Here is an 11,052-nt window from a genome sequence, read left to right as displayed (position 1 = left end):
GTTTACTCAAACTCATGTCCATCGAGTCAGTGATGCCATCCAGCCATCTCATCCTCTGTCGTCCCCTTCTCCTCCTGCCCCCAATCCCTCCCAGCATCAGGGTCTTTTCCAATGAGTCAACTCTTCACATGAGGTGGCCAAAGAATTGGAGTTTCAGCTTCAGCATCAGTCCTTCCAAAGAACACCCAGGACTGATCTCCTTTAGGATGAACTAGTTGGATCTCCTTATAGTCCAAGGGACTCTCAAGAGTCTTCTCCAACACCACAGTTCAAAAACATCACTTTTTCAGCACTCAGCTTTCTTCACAGTCCAACTCTCACATCCACACATGACCACTGGAAAAACCATAGCCTTGACTAGACGGACCTTTGTGGACAAAGTAATGTCACTGCTTTTTAATATGCTCTCTAGGTTGGTCATAACTTTCCTTCCAAGGAGTAAGCGTCTTTTAATTTCATGGCTGCAATCACCATCTGCAGTGATTTTGGAGCCCAAAAAAATAAAGTCTGACACTGTTTCCACTGTCTGCCCATCTATTTCCCATGAAGTGATGGGACCAGATGCCACGATCTTAGTTTTCTGAATGTTGAGCTTTAAGCCAACTTTTTTACTCTCCTCTTTCACTTTCATCAAGAGACTTTTTAGTTCCTCTTCACTTTCTGCCATAAGGGTGGTGTCATCTGCATACCTGAAGTTATTGATATTTCTCCCGGCAATCTTGATTCCAGCTTGTGCTTCTTCCAGCCCAGCATTTCTCATGATGTACTCTGCATGTAAGCTATGTAAGCAGGGTGACAATATACAGTCTTGACGTACTCCTTTTCCTATCTGGAACCAGTCTGTTGTTCCATGTCCAATTCTAACTGTTGCTTCCTGACCTGCATACAGGTTTTTCAAGAGGTAGGTCAGGTAGTCTGGTATTCCCATGTCTTTCAGAATTTTCCACAGTTTATTGTGATCCATACAGTCAAAGGCTTTGGCATAGCCAATAAAGCAGAAATAGATATTTTTCTGGAACTCTCTTGCTTTTTCGATGATGCAGTTGAAAATCTGGAGGATATTCAGTTGTAGCTGATAATTTTTTGCTTTCAAACAGCTACAAAATCTTCAATGTAAAGAATGGAAGGAGAAGGTAAACTTATGTGACTTCAAGAGACTATTGAATAATCATTCTCATCCTTGGACAAGATGAATTATTTAACCAATAGTGTTGGCACAACGGATAAAACTTGGAAATACATAGATTATTGCCTCTCATCGTAAACTCAAGAAAGTTTCAAAAGGTTATTTAAACATCAAAAAAGGCTAACAAACCAAGAGAAATAAAAATAATATTTAAGCAAACATTTAAGATTGAGAATTCATTCTAAGAATATCTCTTATTAACAAATGAGGGAGGAAAAATAGTTGGCACTATCCAAAATATTCAGTCTTACCATACTTACATATAGGTGGATGTACAAAATTTTGTATAAATATCTACACACAGATATCTTATATGGATATATAAACACTATAAAGTAAAAAACACACTGTGAAAAATAAGTTATAAAATATCAGATTGATGACTAATATTTCTATTATGAAATCAGTTCCTCCAGAAAGATAAACAAAGTGTGATATACAAATTTTAAAATGAGAAAAACATGTAAGACAACCAACAAATAAGAAGTCCCAATAGTTGACAGTCATATGAAAAGTAAAATTCTCACTAGTAATCAAAGAAATGTAGATAAGATTGCCCTGGGTCCTATTCTGTACTACAAATTTCAAAGGTTCCAAAAATTGATGACATCATGGACGAGGCAGAGAGGAGAAAGTCATACTCATACACTGATAAAGAGAATGAAAACTGATGCAGTTTCTTTAGAAGGCACATTAGAAATAGCTAAACTTCAAAATTATCTTTACTTATGACTAAGAATCTCAATCAAGAAAAAGTAACATATACACATTGCTGTTGCTGCTGCTGCTGCTGCTAAGTCGCTTCAGTTGTATCTGACTCTGTGCAACCCCATAGATGGCAGCCACTTGGCTCCTCTGTCCCTGGGATTTTCCAGGCAAGAATACTGGAGTAGGTTGCCATTTCCTTCTCTAATGCATGAAAGTGAAAAGTGAAGTTGCTCAGTCGTGCCCGACTATATACACATTACTATATATAAAATAGATAAACAGCAAGGAACTATTCTATAGCAAAGGCAACTATATTTAAAAGCAAAAGAATCTGAAAAATAACATATATAAATATGTAAATATAGATATGTGCTTCCCTGTGGCTCAGCTGGTAAAGAATCCTCCTGCAATGTGGGAGACCTGGGTTTGATCCCTGGGTTGGGAGGATCCTCTGAAAAAGGGAAAGGCTACCCACTCCAATATTCTGGCCTGGAGAATTCCATGGACTGTATGGTCCATGGGGTTGCAAAGAGTCGCACACGACTGAGCAACTTTCACTTACTTACTTACTTATAATTAGATATATACAAACATATATGAATTAATCACTTTGCTGTATACCTAAAACTAACACAACACTAACTATACCTCAATAAAAAGAAAATTTGCCTAGTGTATTGAAACTAGATAAGCTAAAATAAACTACAAGGGGCACTGATGATAAAAAAATTACAAAAAGAAAAATAACATAATTAACAGCAGCAGAGAATATTCACAGTTAAATGAATATGAATTAAATATTCATAGTTCTTCCATCTCGAGAAAAGCATTATTATTCACATACAGAACAAAGTTCAATCTATGAACATATGAATAACAGACATTTTAATAAATGAGAAATTTACAGGAAGGTTATATAGGAAACCCATTTTCCTATATACGTCTAGGGAAAAATAGAAAACTGTTTATCTTCAGTTCTTATCAGTAAATTGTTCATCTCCAGGCTTATATGCATTTATTAATTTGAACCATAAGAAATTGTTCTTTCAGTTAGTTCACATTTGGTCAAATATCAATTTTATAGAATTCAATCTAATATATAAGCTATTTATTCATACATGATCTTCTAAACAACTTTATAAACAAACCAAATTACTGATGCCTGTTCCACATCTGAATTGAACACCAGGAGGCCCCCACCTGCACGGCCACCACTAAGCTTTCCCCCAGGCCCCACACCACTAACAGCCACGCTCTCTCTGTCCCTCCTCTCCCGGCACTCCACACCACCCCTGGGCCTCCTGTGGGCACAGCCCTCACTGCCTCATGAGAAAGCAGCAGAAGTCGGCTGGAGCCCCTTGAAACTGGTATAGCCAAGAATAGACATGCAGGCAGCCAGGCCAGTCAGGAAGGACTTTGTGAGGGTGGATGTGAAGCGGGTCTTGTAGCCAAAAGAGAACACTGCAGGGGTGCTGCCAGGAGGCCCTGATACAGGGGACAGTCATCAGAGCTAACTGCAGTGGGTGTGACAGTTCAAAGGAGCTATAACCAAGCTTCTGTCTAAGGCTTTAACCATGCAATATGTAGATTTTTAAATATACATTGTCTGGTATACAAAACAATGTATATTTACTTTGTTGCCAAATGTAAAATTAAATTAAAAAGTTTCAAAGACCAAAAGAAAGTTCAGTTTAAAAAAATAATGATAAATTTTTGTATTAGTATTAGGAGAACTAGGTGATTATTTTTTTCCTGTTTTTCTCTTTCTAAACTTTCTAAACATTAAAAATTCATTAATAATACACTCTTCATTTGTTATAGATCAGTAAGAAAGTCAAAATATTGACATTAGTCAAACAAAAGATTATATTTGATGCAAAGGTCAATACAGTAACTGTGCAAGGAGATTAAACTTGAAAAAGTGGAGATACGTGCACAGGCACTGACAGTAGGAACAATAACAACAAAGTCATAGAAAGCAAAACACTGCATCCTATCACATATGAGACATCTAAAAGAGTCAAATTCATGGAAGCAAAGAGTATAATTGTTTTTTTTAATGTGGACCATTTTTAAAGCCTTTATTGAATTTGTTACAGTGTTGCTTCTGCTTTATGGTTTGGTTTTTTGGCTCAAGGCCAGTGGGATCTAAGCTCCCCAACCAGGGGTGGAGCCCACACCTCTTGCACTGGAAGGGGAAGACTCAACCATTCATTCTTTCTTGCTCAGACCAATTCTTTCTTTCTGTTATTGGCTATATATAAAATCCTCCATTCATCGCCCCTGTATTAGGGCCTCCTGGCAGGCACATAAGAGGACTGTCTACAGTTCATTTTCCCAGCCCCTTATCTCACCTCTGCCTCACAAACCTAAACTACAGGGACACTTATTCTTTCATTAATATCAAAGTTACCCATATTTTTGTTCTGCACTATAGCTTTCCTTTTTCATCTCCTTTTTCATGTGGCTGATTGCTTTTTTTTCTAGAAATTCTGTCAATTATTACTCAACAATGTCCCTCCAGTCTTCCTGAGATAGTCCTCCATTTTGCTATCACATCTTACTAGTGAGGGTCTCTTATTCTTTTTCATGATGTTATAATTCACAATTGGCTAGTCATTCTGTGGGCTTCCCGGGAAGCTCAGCTGGTAAAGAATCTGCCTGCAAGGCAGGAGACTTCTGCTCGATTCCTGGGTCGGGAAGGTCCCCTGGAAAAAGTATAGGCTACCCACTCCAGTGTTCTTGCCTGGAGAATCCCCATAGACAAAGGAGCCTGGTGGGCTTCAGTCTATTGGGGTCTCAAAGAGTCAGGAACAACTGAGTGACTAACCACAGTTGCTCTGTCTCCACTGCTAGGAGTATGAGCTTCTTAAGAGCAGGAACTATGTCTTAAACATAAATCCTGACCAGATGAAGTTTTGTAGACTTAAGAGAGAAGACAAGGGTTTGGATGGCTGTGGGTGTGCATATACATACGCCTCGAAAATTGATAATAATAGTTTCTCAGTAAACACACTGTTTTTTTTATATTATTCCCAAAGAAAACTAATGCTAGTAGAATTTTTTAAAAAGCAATTGTCATTCTAGAAATTTCCACAAACAACAGGTCAAAGATGATTCACATCAAAATCAATTCCCAAGGTCCTTTCTAGTACTTAGTGAAATATAATCCATGTCCAAAAATTTCCCTATAAATTAAAATACAATTTAGGTGTATGAAGAGATGCACACAACCTGAAATGACAACTTGAATTTACCCTTGAGAAGACTGGCACTTATGCATTCAACAAGGTTCAACAAATGCATATTGAATTGAAAAACAGAGATAAGAAAGAGCTGGAGGCAAGGTGGTACATGGGGAGAAGTTTTGTAATGTTGTAGTAGAGTTGCTATATTTTGCTCATATAGGGGAAAGAGCTGGTAATTTTAACAGCTATTCACTTAAATTATACTCTCTCCACTTACCTGACCTCCCCAAGAAACAAATCCCAAGAAACAATATTTTCACTATAATAGAATCTCTTAAGAACTGTTTCCGTCTTTGATCTCTGTGGTTAGCTCTCCTTACAGTTACTCCAGCTTTAACAACAGCTTTGGATGACCCTTTGATGACTCAGTGACCTGAATTCCCAGGCTGTTAATTATGAGATCTCTACCTTGAATTCCCATAGCATTAAGAGAAGAAAAAATACTAGAAGTTTGCTTGAAAAGGTAAATGGGAAACAAAAGAAGCTATGGTTAATAAATGATGACAACAGTATCTTCAAGGAAACTCAGCATCTCCTAACATTTGAATGTCTATTGATAAATTAAACATCACTTAGACCAATACCAGTGAAAAAGGAATGCCTATAAGACACTCATTAGTAAAAATTATTTACTATTCTATTCTAAGCTTATTCACAGAATATTCCTAGAAACTCTATACCTGCTTTTACCTCATTTATATAATTACCAAACACATTTTAGTCATAATAATATCTAAGAAAATAGAAATTAAATATGTTGGCAAAGGTCAATATGCTCAACTCAAAACTAATATTCAAATGAAATAATATTCTGAATCAGGAATTTAATCCCTATATAGATGCTGCCTCTTTTTTAGATCAATGCTAAAAAAAAAAAGAGCTCATATGTCTATTAAGCTTTTTGCTTTTCTGAGTATTATACCTATACTATCTCATTTATTATTTCCATCAAAACAGTGAGATGGAAATATAATATTCTTCCCCATCAGATGAAGAAATAAGATTGTAATTTACCAGTTAATAATAGAAAAGGGACAGAATGTGTGTCTTGGCTTTCAGCCCTGTGTATTCTTTATTCATGAATTAAACCTAGACATACTGAATATATCTAACTCTATAATGCTGCTCAGAAAATAATGTGTATACACAGAAGACCAAATATCACAATTCTTATATCATTTAACATTATTATAAGAGATCCATTTCAACAGATTGTTTTAAAAAATTGATTTTTGTTAAACTGCTATTCTCATTTTACAAAAATTTAGACTAATTTCTACATAATACCTAGCCTAGAGAGAAATAAGCAAAAACTTTGTGTTGGAACAGTAGCATTACCTTTTACATAAGTACACATTAACCTAGCATGATTAAATAAAAATGAGCTTAAAGGTGGATAACTAAAATCTTAATTCATAATGGAAAATAATATTTACTCATTTATCTTTTTAGCATTTCATTTTATATATGGAGAAGGAAATGGCAACCCACTCCAGTATTCTTGCCTGGAAAATCCCATGGACAGAGGAGCCTGACAGACTAGAGTTCGTGGGGTCGCAAAGAATTGGACACGACTGAGCAACTTCACTTCACTTCACTTTTATCTTATCAAGGTAAAATTAACATTAGGGAAAATCAATCATTTGAAAGCTACAAACCGATGGCATTGAGGCATTCATTATATTGTGGAATCATCACTTCTACCTAGTTCCAAAATGTTTTCATCCATATTGAAATGTGTATCAGTACATCAATCCTTGTTGTGGCTGAATGATATTGTTCTGTTTGGATTAGCACATTTGTTCATCCATCCATCAGCAGAGTAATATTTAGAGTGTTTCCACCTTAAGTCATTGTCAACAGTTCTGTAATATTCACATACAAGATTTTGTTTTAATACTTGTTTTTAATTCTTTGGGGTTATAGACTAGAAGCAGAATTCTGAGTTTTATGGTAATTCAGTTTAACTTTTTGAGCAACTGCATAGTAGGAAGGGTATCACCCCACTGAAATGTATTTGGCATTTTCTCATGATTACACCAGAGTTATGGGTTCAGGGGAAGCACACCACAGGTGATCTGCCATTTTGACACCTCCCATCAAGTGTCTATACCATCACCATGATTTATGTCTGTTGATGTTGACCTTGATCACCTGACTGAAATGTTTCTCAGGTTGCCTTGTTGTGGATTTACTTTTCCTACTATCCACACTGTATTTAGAGGAAAGTCACTACACTCAGCCCATACTTAAGAAATGAGTAGCTATGTTCCCCTTGATTAGGGTAGTGTGCTTCATTATTTATGTCTAATTCTCCTGCATGGGTGATTACTCTTCTATCCCATGTACTAATTTATTCAATCATTTACATCAGTATGAAATCATGGGTATTTATAATTTGGATTATAATCTAAAACTGCTATTGGGAGTTTTATTTTCATTAGATTCTTAAGCTTCTTTGATGTATACCTGCATCAAATTTTGTGAGTTTATGTATGTTTGATCATTCCCTTATTTTCTGGGACCAAGAGATGCTCCTAGCTTATCTTTTATCTTTATTTCCTTTTCCTACAATAACCATTTCTTGAAAGATCACTGATTCCTTTAACTGGATAACAGTATCAGAAGCAAGCACGAGTCCATTTTTGCTAGGCTGTCATGCCATTCAGGCACCCACAGAAGACACAGCAAATGTCTTAGAAAATATATTCAAAATTACAGTATCCTAAAAAATAATTTCACTGTACTAAAATCTCCTGGGTGTAACTTATTCATTCATTCCCCTTAACCCATGAATCCCTGACAACCACCTAACCACCACCTAACCACCTAACACTGTATCCATAGTTTTGCATTTCATACAGGTGGAATCACACAGCACATAGATTTTTCAGATTGGCTTCTTTTGTGTAGCAATAGACACTTAAGGATCCTGTATATCTTTTCATGACATGATAGATTATTTCTGTTTATTACCAAATAATATTCCACTGTACAAGTGTACCACACTTTATTTAACCATTAACAGATTGAAGGACATCTTGGATGGCTCTAGTTTTTGTTAATTATGGATAAAGCTGCCACAAATGTTCAAATGCAGGTTTTGTATAAACAGAACTTTTAACTCAGTTTGGTAAATGCCCAACAGTACTATTACTTTATCATATGGCAATACTATCATTAGTTTTGTAAAGCTCTACCAAACTGTCTTCCAAATGTTTGCCCTTATTTAAAGTTGTTTCAATCAGGCTAGATGTTTCTTTAGATAACTCTTTCATTAGTTGCCCCATTTGATTTCTTTAAAAGCCCCATGTCCTAGAAGTCACAGGAGTATAAGAAGAACAATATTAACACCTTGATTAATTGAATAGAATGTCCACCTGCTCCACTTGTTGTGTCTCCTAACTTGTTGGAGCTGAAACACAAAATTAACTTATTCCCTAAAACACATAAATAGATATACTAGATAGAGAGGAAGCAACCATGAAGTTTAGATAAACCCTGGGAACCTGTCCAGAGTACCCAATCACTGAGAAATAGTGAAATGTCTGTTTAGCAAAAGCTCTCTAACAATGAGAAGGGAAGAAAATGAATAGAAAGTCATCCTGTAGATATGCTGCATGTTAGCCACCCATTCTTGATGAGCTGATGTGGAGCTGAGATGAAGGGATTTGACTCTGCCCTCTCCCAACTCCATGCTGCTGCTGCTAAATCGCTTCAGTCGTTCCGACTCTGTGCGACCCCATAGATGGCAGCCCACCAGGCTCCCCCATCCCTGAGATTCTCCAGGCAAGAATACTGGAATGGGTTGCCATTTCCTTCTCCACCCAACCCCATATTCAAGGTTATTTTAATGTATCATAATTAAATGTTTGTGTTCCCCTGTGTTCGAGATATTCTTACAATGAAACCTAAATAAATGGTTTAAAGGGTTATCTCTGGATTCCATTCCTAAACATAGTCAGCTAAAGTTTAATGTACAGATGTTTCTAAACTGAGTGCCAAGACAGAAGACCCTCCTTTGCCTGATCATTAGCCAAGCTGACCACTGATGGATTGATATCACTGACACTATCTACATAGTTCATGTCAAATATAATAATCTGGTTCTTCTACTTCATTCTTTTCATGTCTGCTTTCCAAACCCTAACCATTCATTCTCAAAGTGTGAAAAGAACACTAAAAATGTGTAGTTACATAAATTTTCTCTTAATTTCTCTAAAAACAACCATATACATTGAATGAAATATATTTAAACATATTATTTTAGAGTAACAGGAATTTAAAATATCCTTCAACACTGTATATCTTTCAAAGAAAAAGATTCCTCCATATTATATATTTAAAAGTGCACACATGTTAGTATGTAACTGCATAGAAAACAAACTGAAACCATAACCACCAATATGTGAACAATTTTATTCTTCTGATAAAATAATGTAACAGCAATGGTCAGATAGAGACACACTATCATATTTCCTTCTCAGACCACTAAAATGTAGGATTCTTGTCCATAGACTAAATCATATAATATTGTATAAATGAAAATAAAAGGTAAGCTTCCCTTACTGTTTTGTTATTTTGAATAATATTGTTAATATTGCCCTTTGGGTATGAGAGTGCTTAGTTGTGTCCAACTCTTTGTGACCCCATGGACCGTAGCTTGCCAGGTTCCTCTGTCCAAAAGATTATGCCTGCAAGAATACTAGAGCTGGTTGTCATTTCCTATACTAGGGATCTTCCCCATCCACGGATCGTACCCATGTCTCTTGCATCTCCTGCCTTGGCGGGAGATTCTTGGGAGCCACTTGGGAAGCCCCAGTATTGCCTTGTACCCATTTTTCAATCATGATCATTGCTGAAATAATCAAAGAAACTTTTGACACTATAAAATGTCTGTCTATTCTTCATTAAAAGCCCATAAAACAAGCAGTTCAAAACTGACCGCTCTACAATGGGCATACTTGGTGTACAGCACTGAGGGGGCACCTGAGCACACACTGGCGAGTGCATCTCCCTCTGCTCGTCATCCCACGTCCACTCACCCCAGTCATCTGGGACTAGAGTGGCAACTTAGTTCTGGGATGATGCTTTTCTTTTAAAAAAGTTAATCAAAGAAATGTTGGAAAACTGTGCTTAACTCCGCCATTAGAACTTTTATTATTCTCCTCACCAGGTCTCACTCTGATCTTGACAAAAGGCACACTTTCCAGATGATATTCTTAATTCAGAGAGACCAGAATGAAGTGGTCTCAAAGGAACATAGCACGAGTAGCTTGAAAAATTTCCTACTCCAGAGGCCTCTCTCTATACTAAATATATGCCTCACACTCCACCATGAATGCTGGTCACAGCAGAAAGTGGATTCTTTGTTTTTGTGCAATATGATTCTATTTCAGATTCTATTTAGAATATGGACAATGTTTTATTCTCGGGAAGAAATGTGGTCAACTATGGTATCTCTCTGGTAAGGAGATACACTCTGCACTCTAAATTTCTTAACTTCTCCCTTAGTTCCCTTCCTTATCATATTGAAGACAATATTTTAATGCCATATTTCCATGCACACTAATTAGAAAGGTTTGGAATTGTTGCATAACTTTCAGAAATATCAAGGATTTCTTCTCCAAGGTATTGGTGGACCTTCTGGACTCTCTACATAATCAAAATGAGTACACAGTCTCACAGCTATGTAGGTCCCCTCTTTGAGATAATATTCAGGTCCTCACAGATCCACAGTCATCAGGGCCTGCAGTTTTCTTGACTTAAGGAAAACTGTGTTCTAGGCACAGATACATAACTATAATTAACAGAAATTTCCAAATATTGAGAAAACTGATAGCTACTAATTTAACTCAGGAAGGAACCTGATAGAGATTATGGAAAGAAATCTCTCAAAGCCTACAGTAG

Source organism: Cervus canadensis, chromosome 6 (genome assembly GCF_019320065.1).
Source record: "Cervus canadensis isolate Bull #8, Minnesota chromosome 6, ASM1932006v1, whole genome shotgun sequence".
In the NCBI taxonomy this organism is placed as follows: domain Eukaryota; kingdom Metazoa; phylum Chordata; class Mammalia; order Artiodactyla; family Cervidae; genus Cervus; species Cervus canadensis.
Note: the sequence above shows the minus strand (reverse complement) of the source record.